The 19282-nt window shown below is 32.2% G+C and overlaps 1 protein-coding gene and 1 pseudogene across 4 annotated transcripts in view; both read right to left on the minus strand.

Moving 5' to 3' along the window:
• CNTN5 (contactin 5) overlaps positions 1–19282 on the minus strand; it is a 1627773-nt gene that overhangs the window by 1305909 nt on the left and 302582 nt on the right. The window lies entirely within an intron of this gene.
• LOC141562318 (pleckstrin homology domain-containing family A member 1 pseudogene) lies at positions 1569–8241 on the minus strand (annotated as a pseudogene).

Here is a 19282-nt window from a genome sequence, read left to right on the forward strand (position 1 = left end):
ATCATAAGATTTAACTTGTCCCAAACTGATCTCTGCTAAGTGCAGTGGGGCAATGCTATAGGATTATTGATGATTGATTGGAGCACTGAAGTATTATATCCAATGCAAGCAAAGTCCATGTCAGTACATCCTGCTCAATTAAGTTAGCAGGACCCCATAAAATATAAAACTACTTCAGGAAATGCTCTAGTTCATAATTGAACTAATAAGCCCTCTGGGGACTACTCATATAGTTCATCAAGTATTAACAGTTAGAACAAACAAAACAAAACAAAAAAACTTCTTTTCCCTTTAGGCACATAAGTGGTTTTAGCTACCAACTAGAAATAATCACAAATAACTGCTTATAAGATCCATTGGTTGCTATGGCTTGCCCCAAGATTAGAAATCATGAAGGCAAATCCACCATTTGTGTGCCTACTTCTACATACTAAGTTGATCTTGAACACAGTTAAGAAATTTTTCTAATTGAAAACAATGATGTTGACTAAGTTTATAGGATCATAGATTTAGAGTTGAAATGTACTTTGGTTGAAGTCCTTTATTTCACAGAGGAGTGAATTTAGACCCAGAAAGGCTTAACATACACATTACTCCCACATACTAAAGGGGAAAGATGGGATTTAAATCCAAATCCTTGGGTTATCCCAATATACCACATTGAGTCAAGCATATGACTTGACTGCTTTACAACTCTAAAATTGTATAATTCTATCATCAGTCCATCAACAAACATTCATTAAGTTCCTCCTACGTTTAGGTAGAAGAGAGACAAAGACTTTTGATATGAACAGACAATTTTCAGATGAAGTATTGAAAGTATAGCCGCATGAAAATGTGCTCAAAATCACTATTGATCGGAGAAATGAACATTAAAACAACTCTGAGATACCACTATACACCTGTCAGATTGGCTAAGATGACAGGACATGATAATGACCAATGTTGGAGGGCATGTGGGGAAACTGGGACATATTGTTGGTGGATATGTGAATGGATCCAACCATTCTGGAGAGCAATTTAGAACTGTGCTCAAAAAGTTATCAAACTGTGCATAGCCTTTGATCCAGCAGTGTTATTGCTTATATCCCAAAGAGATCCTAAAGGAGGGAAAGGGACCTATCTGCAAAAATGTTTGTAGTGGCAAGAAACTGGAAATGGGGTGGATGCCATCAATTAGACAATGGCTAAAAACATTATGGTATATGAATGGTATGGAATATTATTGTTCTGTAAGAAACGACAAGCAGGATGATTTGGAGAGGCATATGCATGCTACTTCAAAATGGCAAATTTTAATCACAAAAAAAAGCAGCACATAAAATTCAAGATTGGTTAAAATAAATGTTTTCAAAACTGAATCACAAAACAGTACATACTTTATTTAAATTTACTATGAAATATCTGAAACAAATATTCTTTAGAATTATCAATCGCATTTATGATATTGCATAATATAATTCAGTTTTAGAAATGTATATATTACATAGATAAAAGTTGTAATATTAGTATTTTGATATACCTAGTTTGACACATTATCTTAAATAGCTTAATGCAAATTATGGTACTCGAAAACAATCACATCCTAAGGTTTTAAACCAGTAAGGTAGGATCATGAACATGATGATCTCAAAATGTTTAGAAATAAAATGAAAAAAAAAATGCAGACATTGTAATATAGATTATCAGTGAGAAAACTTACAGAACATAAAATGAATAATTAAGAGGAGTCCATCAATTATGTCTTTACATATAAAACAGACTTGAGGTCTTTCACTAATCTAAATATTAAAAACAAAAAGTATTAATAAAATAATGATACGAAAAAGCAAATCTCTCAAAAAAAATCACACCAAATAATTTTCAAAACACTGAACAAAGAAAGGCATTATATAAATCAGTATAAAATGTATTTGATTGAAATGTTTAGAATATAGTAGTTTAGTTCCCATTTTTCTCCTTAACTCAATTTAACCAAAACTCTGGTTAGATTGATGGTTCAATAATACCTGATATGAAAATATTTCCACTTACTTTAAGAATCAATACATTTAAAAAATGGAAACAAAAGGATTAATTTTCAGAATTATCAATATTGTAAAGAAAATTTTGTAGCAGCACAGACTTAAGATGCAAATGAAATCTTAATCTGGTAACTTTTCAAAAGATAATGCTGATCAATCAAAAAGTTTGAATGTTAAAATATTTAAAAGGCATTCACATCAACTTCTTTTTAGAATACCAATATAACCTTTCTATTCCCTTGAAAAATTTATGCTTTTAATTTGGTATGGATGAAATTGTCAAATTTTCTAAGAACAATTTACACAAACTTTTAATCAGTCACTATAGCACATAAAACATTTAAAAAAATTTCTTAGTTGTGGGCAGCTAGGCGATGCAGCGGATAGAGCACCAGCCTTGAATTCAGGAGGACCCCAGTTCAAATCTGGTCTCAGATACTTAACACTTCCTAGCTGTGTGACCCTGGGCAAGTCACTTAACCCCAGCCTCAGGGGAAAAAAAATTCTTAGTAGTTATTTATTGAACTGAATTTATTTCCTTGGTACTAAAATACATTTGGAAGACAGTTCTCTTCCAGTGACAATCTGGACCTTGATGTTCCCTGGCTTGGCCTTCAGAAGAGATTCTTAAAATCTTTTCTTCTCCATGGTAAACCTTGAACCCAGAATGCTGTGAGAGTCTGTGGAATGTGAGATGGCTGCTGCTGCATGGGCTAAACTATTTTGAAGAACATTTGGAATGCTCAGAAGATGCTAACCTTCCAGGGTCCTGTTGTGCTACTGTGGCACCAGAAATTGCTTTAATCCAATTCTCCTTTGAAACAAAGACAGTTCTAGACATTGTTACAATTGCAAACCAGATTATCCCCCATCATTATGTCACTCTTTATAGTCTTGAATTTCATGAACCTCCAAGTGTTGGAGAATCCAGAGAAGTTCCTTTTACAGTTCATATTTGAAGTAGTCTATTGTATTCCCATTTAATTGAAAGCATCTTCTCTCACAGTTTTTCATCCCTGCTCCTTGTTTAATACAATAACCATTTTGAGAACTGCATTATCTGAAGATGGCATAAAGTAATGAAGATGGTTTTGTGACCATTTCAGATTATTCCTATCAATACTGTCACCAGATCCATTTATTTCCTCTTTCTGAGTTGCTGTTATAACAAGCACACCACCCACAATTTTTGTCCTGTGAGACAGTGGATTTTTACTACCTGGAGTTTAAAAGTGGCCACTTAAGCTACAGAATGAAAATGTGGTTCTGATTTCTTTGACTAGGGGTGCTTCTGAGAATTCTTAATACAAGGATTCTTGAGTCCAAAAAACAATTTGTAGTAATGCAAAGAGGGTGAACCTTTTAGAATTCTTTTGAAAATCAGTATCCTGCTGCTAGATGATACTTTGCTTCAACTTATTTTCATTAATATATTTCAACACAATTTCTAATGGACATCTTCATGGCCTTTGGTTGTTTAGAATCAAAAGTGGGGGACTTATTTCTTTTACTTTTTATAGCTTTGTTCAAAAAATTTTCCAATTCTAATAGGTCTTGCTAATCATTGACTTGTAGAAAGTATTTCCTCATTCCTGCATTCATTATTACCAAAATAGAATTCTGCCTTTGGCCTGACTTAAGTGTATTGCTGATTTTTGAAATGTAGTTGAATTTGATAGTTCTAATAGGTGGGGATCTAGAAGGAAGGTGAATTATCCAAATATCGGAATAGAATATCCTCTCTGGTATCCAAGATGAAGAACCTCCACAAAAAATTCTTAGTGTTCTCATTTTCTTCAATGTCTAGAAAACCACAAATTTGAGTATGACAATCTATGTAAGGCATTTCAGCTTAAATATTATATGGGTCCAGAACTGGTTTTCCCAGAGTGGGATGAGAGGGATAATCCCCAGAACTTTGGCTCAACTTGGTAGCACTCTCCCTGCCCAGGTCCCAGGGACTCTCTTCTTTTAGCTTCTGTGGCCTCTCACCTCAGGCTTTCCCCTCTAAATGGTTTTCTTCCCAATTTTCTTCTTCCCTGAATCCCCCTGCTTCCCTTTCAAAAATTTTATTAGCTCTCTCTGCACCCACTGAGGCATCTATTCAACCTCAAGTTTCCTACCAGTTTCCAACCTGAATCTATCATCTTAAAATAGCTTTGTACAGTATTTGATTTATAGAATATAAACACCCTGGAATGAGAAACTACAGAGCAGTGAGCAAGCAGGTAGTCAGTAATAGTTTTGTTTTTAAAGTTACCAAGTTTTATCCCTCAGAAAAGAGAATTATTATCATTATTATAGAATAAATAATTTGAGTATTATTAATGTAACCAAGATATAAATAGTAATTTCTTCATATTTTCCAGTATATCAATTTTGCTGTTGCTCATGAAAGAGTATTCCGTTTAGAAATGTCTGTCTTTTAAAACTTGCTTCCTTTAAAGAACTATAATTCTGTGTATAGAACTTGGAGGGAGTTAATGGATGTCAATTTAAAGAGTGTCTGTTTTGCTTCAAGAGACATCAAGTATATCACCTTGTCTACATGGTTTTGGTTCCACCCACAGTGAAAGTAGCTATCAGAAATGATCCTGTCAATTCCTTCTGTTATGTTTCCACAGAAATCCACCCCCTTTGTGAGAATCTATTGCAAGCAGGGCTTTCCTGCCATTCTTGCTAAATTCTAAGACAATGTCATTAGTCATAAAAACACTAAAGCTAGTTTTTGCTTTTAAGATACTTAAAAAGCTAAACTACTAGTATGTGGAGTGGATATACTGGAAGTTGAAGTAAAACAATAAGAAACACCTTTTCTGTGCCCCAAGACCTTCTTTGAGGGGCTGGAGCAAAAGTAGAAATTATATATATTATATATATATATATATATATATATATATATATATATATATATATATATATATATATATATATATATATATATATATATATATATATATATATATATATGGATCTTTTCACAAAAAGCAACACATCACCTGTCCAGCAATTTATATTTTTTAGGCCCCAACCAAGTAGAAGCTAGATTAATTAGACACTTTGCTGGATGCAAAGTTGGAGGACCTGGATTTACTACTGCTTACTTTGAAGCTGACAGTTTATCTGGGACTCAATTTCTTCATCTGTAAAATGAAAGTGGCCTGTCTAGTTCTAATCTTATCCATTAAAAGGAAGGCCACTAAAGAAAACCTCAGCAGACAAATAGACATTGTAAAGTCTTCACTCAGATCTTATTTACTCTTATCTTACACAGGATCCCAGAATAATACATCATCTGACTCCTCAGCTAACAACAAATTAGAAATGAGAGAGTGGAGGATTTAAGATCTGCAATACAGAGAAGCAGAAAAAAAAAGGATGATAATTGTCTTCCTTTAATTGGATATAATAAAGAAACTATTTTTCAAAATATAAAGGAACTCAAAACATAACATATTGAAACTAATGTAGGGACAAATCACTAACCTCAACTATTTCTTAGCTTGTCTTTGTATTAATGTTACATTAATGATATCTACAATAATAACTAATAAGCATGTACAACATTTAAAATATTGTTTGGTATAGAAAAGTGTTAAATTATTAATAACAATCATAAATAATATCATGCTTTAAAGTTTAAAAAGCAGTTTTAATATGTTATTCTATTTGATTGTGTCTTTAAAAAAGATCATATTAGGGCCACTAAGTGGAGCAGTGGATAGAGCACCAGCCCTGTAGTCAGGAGGACCTGAGATCAATTTGGCCTCAGACACTTAACACTTCCTAACTGTATGACCCCAAGGAAGTCAGGCAAGTCACTTAACCCCAATTGCCTCAGCAAAAACAAACAAACAAACATATTTAACAAGGTAATCTTCACTTATTTGGAAAATGTGACTATTTCCAGCACTAACAATCTTAAAAAAAATAGGACTCTGGGTATATATATATATATATATATATATATATATATATATATATATATATATATATATATATATATATATACACATATATGTGGGGGTGTGTGTGGGGTGTATATACTGTTCTGAAAATCAATTAAAAAATGAAAATAAGGACTTATTTCCCCTCGTCCATTATTCTCATTTCTCTTATATAACTTAAGTTAGGTATCTCTTTCCTGCAAACTTTCTTCCAAATCAAATCAATATAGGTATATGCAAAAATTAGCAGAACATAGTACAAAGAAGACCAACCTTGAAAAATAGATGTCTTAAAGAAATATCTACTTTGAAGTCTTTCCTCTAATATGTACTAGTTATATGATCATGAAATAGTTACTTAACCTCTTAGTCAAATTCCTAAGTTGTTGGTAACTGTAGTTTTATTTGTTCAGTCATTTTCCAGTCATATCTGACTCTTTGTGACCCCATTTGGGGTGTTCTTAGCAAAGACACTAGAGTGGTTTTCTATTTTCTTCTCCAGCTCATTTTACAGATGAGGAACTGAGTAATTAACTTGCTCAGGTTCACAAGCTAGTTTAAGTATCTGATGTTGTATTTGAATTCATGAAGATGAATATTCCTTATTGAAAACTGGCATTCTCTCTGCTTTACTGCTTGATGCTATGATAATAATAGTAAGCTATAATAACAATAGTAGTAGCAGTGATAATACTATGTGTAGTAATCATAATAGTCATAACAGTAGATGCGGTAGTTTATTACATTTAAGTTTTGCAAATGAATATGAATATTATCTTAATTTACCCTCATGACAATCCTAGTGGGTAGATATTATTATCCTCATTTTACAGAGAGCTCATAGCTGCTCAAGGCTTGATTTGTTCTGCATGGGTGGAAAGAACCAAGTCCATCACAGTTGATCATCATGTAATCTTGCTGTTGCTGTGTACAATGATCTCCTCATTCTACTCACTTCATTTAGCATCAGTTCATATAAGTCTCTCCAGGACTTTCTGAAATCATCTTGCTGGTCATTTCTTACAGAACAATAACCTTCCATTACATTCATGTACTATAACCTAGTCAGCAATTTCCCCATCCACTCAGTGGAAACTTCATTTTGGTCCCATTGAGATCAGTGTAATATTTTCCTTTGTCATAGTTATTTCATGAGGGAAAAGAAACAGAATGTCAGACAGTGATTTTATTGGTATAGGGAACTTCCACTGAAGAACACCATTTACCAATGCAGGTAAACACCAGCTCCCTCTTCAATTTACCTTTGAGAGTTTGCAGTGGGATTGAGTAGGGGGGTAAGGATGCTAAGAGAAGTCACATGACTAGCTCAAGATACTATCCAGTATTGTTAGTACTGTTATTGTAAGAGATATTACTATTATTTGACTTTTTATTTACTAGATGAAAGCTAGTTCTTCCTTATTTGGAGTTTGGCTTTCTAGGTACTTTATTATGCTCTTTCTGGATGCCTCAAGGCAATTCCCTTCAAAAACTTAAGTTGAAAATATCCTCATTGGGTGTTCGTCCTTTTTGTTATGAGCAATCTAAACTTAGCTAATGTGTTAAGAATCTACTAGAGCTTATACTTGGTTTGGATAATATTCAAAACCCTATGCCACTTCCACTCTTAAGTAAGACTTCAGTGGAAGAGCTTAGTTGAGAATTATTATTATTTTTTTTTTTGGGGAGAGTAATGGGCTAATGAACGCAAACGAACCTATTTAGAGCAAAATATGTTGCTTAATAAGATGTAGGACTTGCATTTGAGATAGGTCCCAAAACAAAGCTTAAAAGCTGCCTTTGAACTGAGAAAATCAGCTGCGTCATAGGAATCTGATAACCTATGAGTTTGCAGAGTTAAGATAACTCCTCTAAAGTGATTTATAAAGCTAAAGTACAAGACAGTCATGTGGCTTGATACAAATCAAGATGAACTATTGGAAGAAACGGGAGAAGAAAACCCTTATCTCTTAGCTATGTTAGTGGCAGAAATGTTACAGATTGATGGAGGACAAAACCTTATCCTTCAAAGGAGAGAGCAAGCAGAGAAGAACAACAATTGTAATTTCAGATACATTGACATCAGCTCAGCATTGGCTTTGCAGAAAATATTGCTTTTAAAATAAAGCTCCCTTATATTCTCCAATGAATACCTCACTTAGATCATAAACTCTTAGTTGTTCCTATTGCCAAATGAGAAATCTGACCTCAAATTTACATTATTTAAAATTCCTTTTTTGATCTTCAACTTACTATAAATCCATACCCATCTTTTCAGATAGTCATTTTCTCATTTAATATATGTATCTGTTTAGCATATGTTCAGTTACTGATTCTATTTTGATTTATTTTTAGCATCTCTGTAGATTCATTCACTAATTTATTCATTGAACTAACATTTATTGAGCATACACTATGTAGGATATGTTATTAGATACAGGAAGATGCACAACATTTAGACAAAATATGGTCCTTGGCATCATTGAACTTATAATTACAGATTCATGTTAAAAATAGCAATGAATACTACAGGCTAAGTATAGTAGAGAGGCATTAAACAAAGTACTATGTGAGGTCCTAGAGGGAAAGTCAACACTAACTATGGAATAAAGGAAGGCTCCTAAGTATATGACATAGGAAGTTAGATTTAAAACATGGACAGGACAGAAAAACTATTTGGCAATAGGAATATTGCCATTATCAATAATATGTAATAAAAGGTCATGCCCAAAAATTATAAACATTTTTGAGAATTAGTAGAAAATCATGCTTCCACATTTCCTTTTTAAATTTAAATTAAGGCCTTCTAAGAAAGTTCAATTTTGGGGGCAGCTGGGTAGTGCAGTAGATAGAGCACCAGCCCTGAAATCAGGAGGACCTGTGTTCAAATTTGGCATCATCAGACATTTACTCCTTCCTGGCTATGTGACCCTGGGTAAGTCACTTAACCCCAATTGCTTCAGCAAATTAGAAAAAAAAAAGTTCAATTAAAAAAAAAAAACTTAAAATTTCCTTCTTTTGGGTACCTCTTTTGTACTTTTCTTTGAGATGATAAAACTTCAACAATAGACAAACATATGAATAGAAAAGAAAGGAAAATAAAAAAAAAACAGTTGTTTATAACATAATTGATCATTTTGTAGATTAACCTCATTCTATGCAGAAATCTATAGACTTCTCCACATCAATTTGGGATTTGAGTTACAGATTTAGTTGCACTGAAAAGATTGATTTAAAGGAAGTCCTACATAGGAGGTTGGACCTCAATTTTGAGAGAGCAAAAAAGTCAGCAAGAACATATTATTCCTATGAACTTAAGGTTTTAGGTATCACTGACTAGTTTAGGGATTTTTAACCTAAGCTTCATGAACATTTTTTTGATAATTACATTTCAATATAATTGGCTTTCTTTAAAATTCTATGTAACTTTTTATGCCTTTAAAATGTCTCTGAAAAGGAGTTCTTGACATAAAATATCTAAGAATCTATGGTTAGTAGGTTCAGAATACTAGTACCATTTTCAAAAGAAATAATACCATCAGTATTGATTTAGAGATAAAATTTCCATTTTCTCATAATCCTGATGGATAGAAAATCTAAGTTCAGGATTTGAATTTTTGTGTAAAATTGATATTATTTTCTATTGTCAAAATATGTTAAAAGATGAGCAGACTTAAAAATATCAAAAATGGGTCAAGTTTTGCTAACCATAGAACAATTGGCATATATATATGTGTGTGTGTGTGTGTGTGTGTGTGTGTGTAGATATGTATATGTATTGATATGTTTACATGGCTTTTAAAATTTTATGATATGTATTTCTACTCACCAGTACAGATTATGATCCTTTTATTTATGTATGTTTGTATATGTATGTATGTATGTATGTATCAAAGGAGACTATTGGATCTTAAGAATTCTATCCATAAGAAGAGGAAAACAACACATTTTTCAGTTCAATAGACATTTTGTCAGTTTATCCAAAGTCCTGACAAAAGACACATATAGTTTGGATAAGCTTACAATTATGTTTATATTAATTGTTACCAACATTTTTTTTTAATTGACTGATACAGAATTTGGGAAAAGTAGGATGCACTGGTTGATAAAATGGTTCATATTCCTGATTATAAAATTATTTGATAGAAAAATATTCTTCAGAGCTGCTGACCCTACAATGTTTGAGAAGATATAAGGCCATCTCTCATAAAGCTACCCCAACTGTTGGGAAGAAAGGACAACAGAGATATAATAGAAGCAGTATATTCCATTTGAAAGGGTGCTGGTGTTTAGACTCAGATGATCTAGGTTTAAGTTTCTACTGTGGCTCATTACTTTGTGATTACAAGAAAGCCTACAAACCTCAGTTTCTTCAACTATATCATGTGGATAATATTATACTATTTTTTCAAAGGGTTATTGAAAGAAAATTTTTTGTTTTTAAAAGAAATATTTTATGGCCTCAAGTACTAAATAAAAGTGTAAATTTTTATTTATCTTCATCATGTCCATAAACAATAACAAAAATTGAAAGCCACATTTTATAATATAGTCATATTTAATAATTTACAAATTGAAAGCCACACTTTGATATATATTTTACATTATTTTTTTATTTTACAGTGTGTGTTTTTATTCACCAGTATAGTTTATGATTGTTTTGTTGTCTATATCATTCTGTGTTATCCTTGTCATCCACTCTTGTTTTGTCATAAATTCTACAAAGGAAATCTACTCATTGTACTTGGATTGTTCCTTTTTTGCCATTCATATCTTCAATAATATCTTAAAACACATCTTACAATAAAGCAAATATAAAAACAACTACTTTTTCTCCTCTAATATGGGGTGGGAAGGGAGGCAGGGAAACAGTTCAGAACTTAATATATAACAAAAATAAATTAAATTTTTAAAAAAAGGTTTCCTACTAAATTGTAGAAGGAAAAAGAGAACTCACATATATTAACACTCAAAATTCAAACAATGAATTATCAATGAACTTTGACAGTGTAAAAAATGCAAGAAAAAAATCTCAAAATAATTAAACAACCAATATTATAGATATAAATATTTCAGAATAAATTTCAGTAATTTGCCAATTTTCTCCCTATTTGTTATGTACAATTAATCAACCAATCAACAAATATTTATTAAGAGCCTATTATTACCAGGAATGATTTCACTGGTTTTATACATCCACACACATAAGTATGCATGTAATTGTCTTCTCCTTATTCATTTAATTCTTTTGTCTTATAGATCTTTATCTTCTATTGGCCTATGTTTAGTTTAGTCAGTTTATTCATGTTTATAGACCTTCTGCTTACCAATGTATAATGTATGTTTGAGTTCCAGATAGTAGACCTGTTTGTAGATAGGCTAAAGTATTCAATTACAAAATTACCAGGGAACAAATTAGCACAGTATAAAAGGGAAAAACGGTGAGAAAGAAAATTCAGAATTTATGCAAAGTGGCAAGCCAGTTATAATTTTCCACAACCCATGTTAATCTGTCAATACAGGCAATGATCCAAAATTCTTAAGTCCATTAAATTTTAAAATGCAAATTTTAGAATTAATGCTGAGCTTCTCAATCTGTGTTTTGATCTATAATCTTCCAACTTTATTACCAATATTGTCTGTAATGTTAAAAAGCTGTGTTTAATTTAACATGTATGGGACTGCCTGCCATCTAGGGGAGGGGGTAGAGGGAAGAAGGGGAAAATTCGGAACAGAAGTGAGTACAAGGGATAATGTTGTAAAAAATTACCCATGCATATGTACTGTCAAAAATTATAATCATAAAATTAATAAAAATGATAATAATAAATTTGTGTGTAATACTATTTTATCAAATATATATTCCAAAGACAATAGGAGAATGGGCAGAGACTTGACTTTGCCTTTCCCAGTGCCTTTGGCAAATCCTTAAGTCTAAATCCCTAGTGATTTCTTGGTAAGGAGATAAAATCACACATTCAAATCTCCCTTGTTATAGGGTGCTTCTAAATAAGAAGTTTCCTTCACTAGGTAAATTACAAGACTGGTTCAGAATAAATTCTATGTTTAATCCATTAAACCTTACTGATATATTGTTGAGCTATTAAACTTCATAAGATTGATTCAAGTTTAGAGATTTCTCCACTTTATAACTATCTCCCATATAGTTAGATGATAGAGATGAATATACATATATATATATATATATATATATATATATATATATATATATATATATGTATATATACATATATTATATGTACATATAAACAGATACAGGTAGATGTGTATGCATACATGGCTGATACTGCATATATTTTATGTATATAATTATAAAGGGAAGGCAGTATAACATAGTAGTCAGAGAACTGGCCTTAGAAACAGCAAGATTTGGGCCTGTTTTACCTATGACATCTAGCTATATGATCATGAACAAATCAACCAAATACACAGTGCTCTAGACAACTTTGTAAGACTTGTTGAAGAAAAGGTTCAAACCTTTATTTGTAGGAATTTCCACACCAGGAATTTCTTTATGTAATAAAAATCACATCTGTCTAGATTTTATTTTATATCTCAGTACTTGTATTAAGTACATGTGTTTTTTTTTTTTTACTTTTGATAGAACATAAACTTTTTGATAGTACAGATTGTTTTATACTCCATGAATATATTCCCCAAATCTATCACTGAGCTTAACAGGTGGTAGGAATTTATAAGCTGCTAATTAACTGATTTATTGATGAATTAGAAATTTAAGGGGCTTCAGAGGCTCTCCAATCCAATGGCTATTTTATTCCAAAAGCCATGAAAGATGCTTTGAAAAACTTAGAATTTGGTCAGTTATCAAAGGCCAAAGTTATCCACTGAATTCTGGGCCATTCTCAGTTGTCTTGACCTTTATCCTGACATTGTACTTCAATAAGGCCGAAGAGAAAGTGAGACTGATAAGTTAATGTAACTCTGTCTCCCTTATATACAACTTACTTGTAAGTCAAGACATCACCTATAATGATATTTGTCCTTTTCAAAAAGAAAGTACAAACGATTCAATGTCCTCATTTTTCAGATGACAAAACTGAGGGCCAAAGGGCTATATAATTTGACCAAGGTCACACAAGTATTAAATTCCAGAAATGGACTCAAACTCAGGTACTTTGACCCTGAATCAAGCACTTTCTTCCTTAACCAACTACACTATATCTCAAAGAGATCTGTGATATATATTAGATGGATTTTTACATTTCAATAAAATTAACATATCAGACCATCATAATTTTTGGACAATGCCTTTTTTCTCTCAATTAGATCTCTCTCTCTCTCTCTCTCTCTCTCTCTCTCTCTCTCTCTCTCTCTCTCTCTCTCTCTCTCTCTCTCTCTCTCTCTCTCATATTCATTCCCTCTCCAGAGGCAATATTCCCCTACTTTCCTTCCTTCCTAGTTTTCCACTGAGTTCTGAAACAACCTGTGAGAGCTAGAAATGACCTCAGGGAGTTTTCACTTTCAAATCTGAAGCTAGGGCAATTCCCCCCATCTGGTATTTTCAATTGTCTACATAAGAGTCATCAACACAACAGAAAATGAATCATCTGGAAACCTTTTCCCATGCTGTGAGTAAACAGTAAGGCTCCATGTCTTTCCTTGAAGTGGCTGATGAGGATGATACAGTTATAAGAAAACAGCCTAGAACTAGGTATATTGGTCTTTTATTTATTTTTTTCCTCAATTGGAGTTTAGCCATATAGATGCATATTGTGTTATTCATTATCCCAGGATGCATGATTTCTTCCTTGTGCATATTCCTTCTACTGATATAAATCATAATTTCCTCCTTAACTCTAAATCAGCAATTTGATGTAACCCCTAACAACAAATGAACAAGCAAATAGCAATAATAATGAAAACTCATCAGCTGGTGATTAACTCTATAATGTTGAGCCACTTTGGATTTAAGGAGTCTGGCTCTGGAATACCATATATATAGTGTGTCATTGGGTACATTCTCAAAACATTTCTAGCTTGCAAATCTTTCTACTGTCATAACCATAGGCAACCCACTGCCATTCCTATATTGTGAAGATTTTATATATATATATATATATATATATAACTCCAGCAGAAAATGGTCTTACAGGATATAGAGAGAGGAAGATATATTTGAAGGCTCACCTTCAGAAAGAAAATAACCTTGAGCATGTTAATAAGATATTAGGGAAAGTGATATACTAGGGAGTGGCATAAGAGCAAAGTGACATGATCAAGGGAACAGGACAGGAATTAATTCAAGGGTTTTCAAATCTAGTTTCAGGGCACTTTATTTTGTCACTGATTAACTTTTGGGGTACACTGAAAATCTTAAAACAAACTTATCTTTATGTTTAATGTAAAATGAGTCCTTGCCCTACACTCTATGCCCCTCCCCCAATATTAATACCTTTAGCAATCAAGAAAAGTGGGAAAATCAAATCAATTTAAGAAAGCCTACTTACTAAGTTCACTATACTTTTACAGCTATTCAGAAATATTTTTATTCATTTTTATTGACTCCTCATTTCATTCCAAATAACTATTACTGCAAATCCATTCCATTCTTCTGGTCTCCAAACCTTCCCTTCATACTCTCTGGAGAATTCATCTCCTAATTTGTTGAGATACAGACCACATTATGTGAGCTCATTCAACTTATTTCTTATCTTGCTTAAAATGACTTTGTATCCTGACCTATATTTTTCTATTTCATTGCTTTCATCTTTGAAGATGAAATTTATTTTTCTTTTTTATAATTCTCCTATGCTATTGATCTCATACTTTTGTACCTCCTCCAGGGCTTTGATCTGTCAATTAATCCCAGGCCCCACTGAATCTTCAACATAATCCTCTCCAGGATGCCCCATGCCAGTCCCTACAAATGAGCTCCAAGGGAAAAAAATAAGAAAAGAAATAAAATGGACAAGTAAGAAGAAAAAAAAAGAAAAAAAAAAAAAACAAGAGAGCTTACACTGATGAAATCATCTATTTCAAGGATTAAAAGTATATAAACTAGATTTACAATCAGAAAAAATTCTGTTTCAAAAGTTGGTTCTATTAATTGCTGCCTGAATGATTGATGTTGAATCACTAAAATAAACTCTCTGAGTTCCAGTTTTCTTCATGGGCAAGGTAAATCAGTTGGATTAAACAATGTGTAAGATATGTTTTAGGCCTTCCATCCTCCATAGAGCTGACAAAGTGATATTTCTAAAGCATACTTCTAATCATGTAATTCCTTTTCTCATAAAATTACAGTGGCTCCTTACTGCCATTGAAGATATCTAACAAAATAAGCCTAAATTTAAAGCTCTTCACAATCTATCTCCAACCCATCTTTCTAGGGTGATGGCATATTGTACTGTTTCATACATTCTGTATTATGTTATGTCTCGTACACAGCATTTAGACCCTATTTTCATGCTTTTGTATAAAATATTGTATATATCTGGGATGTCCTCCATCTTCATTTAGAATCTCAATCTTTTTTCAAAGCTGATATCTTACATTAACTTCTATTGACAATAATCTTTACCATAGCTAATCCTCACTACCACTACTAACACAGCTTTGTACTTTGTAAATTGGAGTCCTGTCTGTTCTATTCAACAAACATTCATTAATTGTTTGACATGGTGAAGATATTCTGCTAGATTCAAGGTATATAAAAAGAAAAGAATACAATTTTCAAGGAACTTATCTATTCTGAATGTTTCCTGAATATGGTCATACATTTTCCATCTTTGCAATTTCATTCTACCCTTTCAACATCACCTCCTCACAAAACTCCATTTACTCCTTTTTCTTTTTTTCTTTTTTTTTGCTTTTTGCTGAGGCAGTTGGGGTTATGTACTTGCCCAGGGTCATACAGCTAGGAAGCATTAAGTGTCTGAGACCAGAATTTGAACTCAGGTCCTCCTGACTTCAGGGTTGTTGCCCTATCCACTTAGCTACTCCTATTTATTTTTCATTTCACATCTGTTTCAGATTCTTCTCAGTAACTAAAAATAAATCTTCTGTAATCTTCAAGTCATGTTATCTTACCCTTGACTCAAAACTTATGATCCTTTATTACTTTCATTATGACTTTGCAAAATTTGAGACATTGATTATGTGCTGTCTTTTATCATTTATCCATATAGCAAACTGGATGGTTCTTTTTGCATATCTCATCCCAGCCTCTCAGATTACAAACCCCTCAAGGGCAAGGCAAATAGTACATCTATCATTTTATTTTTTACACTTTCAGTGACATAGACATAAATACAATTATCTACTGAAGTGCACAACAAAGAACAGCAAGATGTTTTGTATTATTTTTTCATATTCTCTTGTGAATTACTTTTCCCCTTCCTCAATTATGTAATTTTTGAATGAAATAAGAGGAGCAAAGCTAAGAATAATATATGCAGAAGACAACAGAGAGTGACTTCAGGATTTTATAGGATCATTACAATTCCCTAAAAGGAAAATCATCATCAAACACTAGAAGGACCAGAATTTAAGAATATCTCAAAGAAACAAGAAAATATATTATTCTGACAATTGATATGTCAGGTTCTTTCAGTGTTTAATAGGTTTAAGCTTAGTGGGAAGTATAACATGATGAGTTTGAAATCTGACCAAAAAAACCATGATTGTGACATTGTAAAACTTAAGATTTTCAATCTAAAGGAGTTAACTATTGTCATTTTGGCTAGACTTGAAAAGCAGGGCTGACTCAAATGAGAGTGAACAGGGAGCAAAATGATATGTCATTACTTCTTTTCAGTTCCCATGAAAACACCATTGCTTATTTTATCTTAAACTGTTAAATGCCTTTGAAGATAAATTAGTCTCCAGATTCACCCATCTCTGGAAATTTGATTCACCTCAGACAAAAAAAAAAAAAAACAACAAGCCAATACTATATTATAGAATCTTTGCTTATGGGGTAGAAAGAGTTTCAGATTTTAAATGAATTTCAGTCTAAAAACATCTTCAACTAATTAACCTTATGATACCCAATTTACCTTCTATCTTAAACTACAGAATCAGAATCAGTTTTATTTCAGTATATTTCTCTCTTAGAAATCCACAACTCTACAATATATTACTATGTCTTTAAGCATTTATTTTGCTCATTTCCTCCCCATGGAAAAAATAGCCTTTAGAGGGACCAATACTGACAAATGGCAATATAGTGGCTATTAGTGCCAGCAAAGTTCATTGGTGTTCAGTATGCTTGACAATTGCATGAAACCCACCCCCTGCACTTAGAGTCATGATAAATGTTTCTTATTTTAGGAACATGAATTCCTCCAAGGTGCCCCTAGAGAGAAGCCCTTCAAGCTTTTCTGACTTCCTCTAAATGTTTAAAAATTGGACTCTCCTCCAGTGTTCTGAAGAACAATTACTTGGTTTCTCTGTAGGGGAAAAAAGGCAGTTTTCTCTTATTGACTTCATGTGACATCTTGCCATTTCCTAAACTTGTTGCATTAGCTCTATCATTCAAATGCTAAATTAATGTTTCACGTATGTTATGCCCTTTCTAAGAACTGAACTATTCATGACAGAACTAAGTTACTCAAATAGCTAAGAAAAAAAAGCATATGAATAACTTAGTGATGATTTAAAGGTAAAGAACATCTTAAAGCCTTGCAGAATCTATTCATGGGATGGTTAAGTTATCAATTTAATCAAACTACACCATAACACAAACTGACAAAAGGAGCTTCACATTTAAATTGCACAGAGAGAATTTCTTTCATATGATAAAAAAGTTCAAATTCTTCTCCCTAAAACAACTTCCCTTTATAAGGTTTGAGGTCATTGGCTTGGCTTTTAAAACCCTATTATATATATTTATTTATTTATATACATGAAAAAAAAAATATGTTTATAGTACTTATCACATGTAACACAAGGAAGATATTTTGAAATGTGTTCTACATGTAATATTGAAACTGTTTTGGTTGATATTTACTCTAGCCTAACAGGGTTATGATGCATGTGACTTATTATCACCCACTGTCTTCCAGCTATAGTGAATGTCTACTTTACCAGGCTATTCTCTATGCCTTGTCTACATTATTTTTCTTATCCCCCTCTTCATAAAATCTTTATCTTCTTTAGAGCTCAATTTAACTGCTATTTCCCACAGTCTTTTTTAATATCCCAAACAAGTACTATTTCTCCTGTCAAAATTTCTTGGCATTTACTCCATAAATATTATATTTATTTTATGTGCTGATATGGTTTTCCACAGTCAAGCATAAATTTCTGAAGCCAAGTATTATTTATAATTTTCCTTTTATTCCTTTGTATCTGAAGCATACATAATGCCTAATATATAGTTGGCACATATTAAATACTTAATTAAACCATGGAACATTAACTGATTTTAAATGTATGTGAGCAAGAGAGAAAAAAAGGAAGAGACAACATTTTTAATCAAATTCTTTATGATTGTCATATCACTATATTGCTGACAATAGCTAAGTCAATTGTTCACTGTACAGTGCTGCTTTTACTATGTACAATATTGTCATTCTGCTCACTTCACTTTGTATCAATTTATGCAACTTTGTGTAGGATTTTCTGGAATCAGTGTGCTCATCATTTCTTATAATGGAATACTATTCTATTCTGTCACAATCATATATTATAACTTGTTCAGCCATTCTCCAATTGGTGTTTGTCCTCTCAATTTCCATTTCTTTGCCACAGAAAGAACAGCTATAAGTATTTTGTATAAGTAAATCTTTTTGGTTTTTCATGTAATTCTGGGTCAAAAGATATGATTTTTATATTCTTTTGGGTGTAGTTCCAAATTGTTCTCCAGAATGGTAGGATTAATTTACAACTTCAGCAAAAGTGTTCTAGTTTCCCAGTTTTCCCATATCCCAAACAATATTTAACATTTCTTTTAATGATACATTAGTCAATCTGATGAGTATCAGATTTGTTTTTATTTTCACTTCTCTAATCAATAGTGATGTAAGTATTTTTATGATTATAGAAAGCTTTTATTTCTTTATCTGAAAACTGTTCATAACCTTGTATGAATGACTTGTATTCTTAGAAATTTAACTCAATTCTCCATATATTTGAAAAATGAGGCATTTATTAGAGATATTTGATATGAACTTTTTTCACAGTTTTCTGCTTTCCTTCAACTATTGATTGCATTGTTTTTTGTTTTTTTTACATTTTATAATTCCCTATGTCTTTTTTGGTCTTAAATTTTTCTATTTTCCATAGACCTGGCAGGTAAATCATTCCATCCTTTCTTAATTTGCTTAT

Source organism: Sminthopsis crassicaudata, chromosome 3, assembly GCF_048593235.1.
Source record: "Sminthopsis crassicaudata isolate SCR6 chromosome 3, ASM4859323v1, whole genome shotgun sequence".
Taxonomy (NCBI): Eukaryota; Metazoa; Chordata; class Mammalia; order Dasyuromorphia; family Dasyuridae; genus Sminthopsis; species Sminthopsis crassicaudata.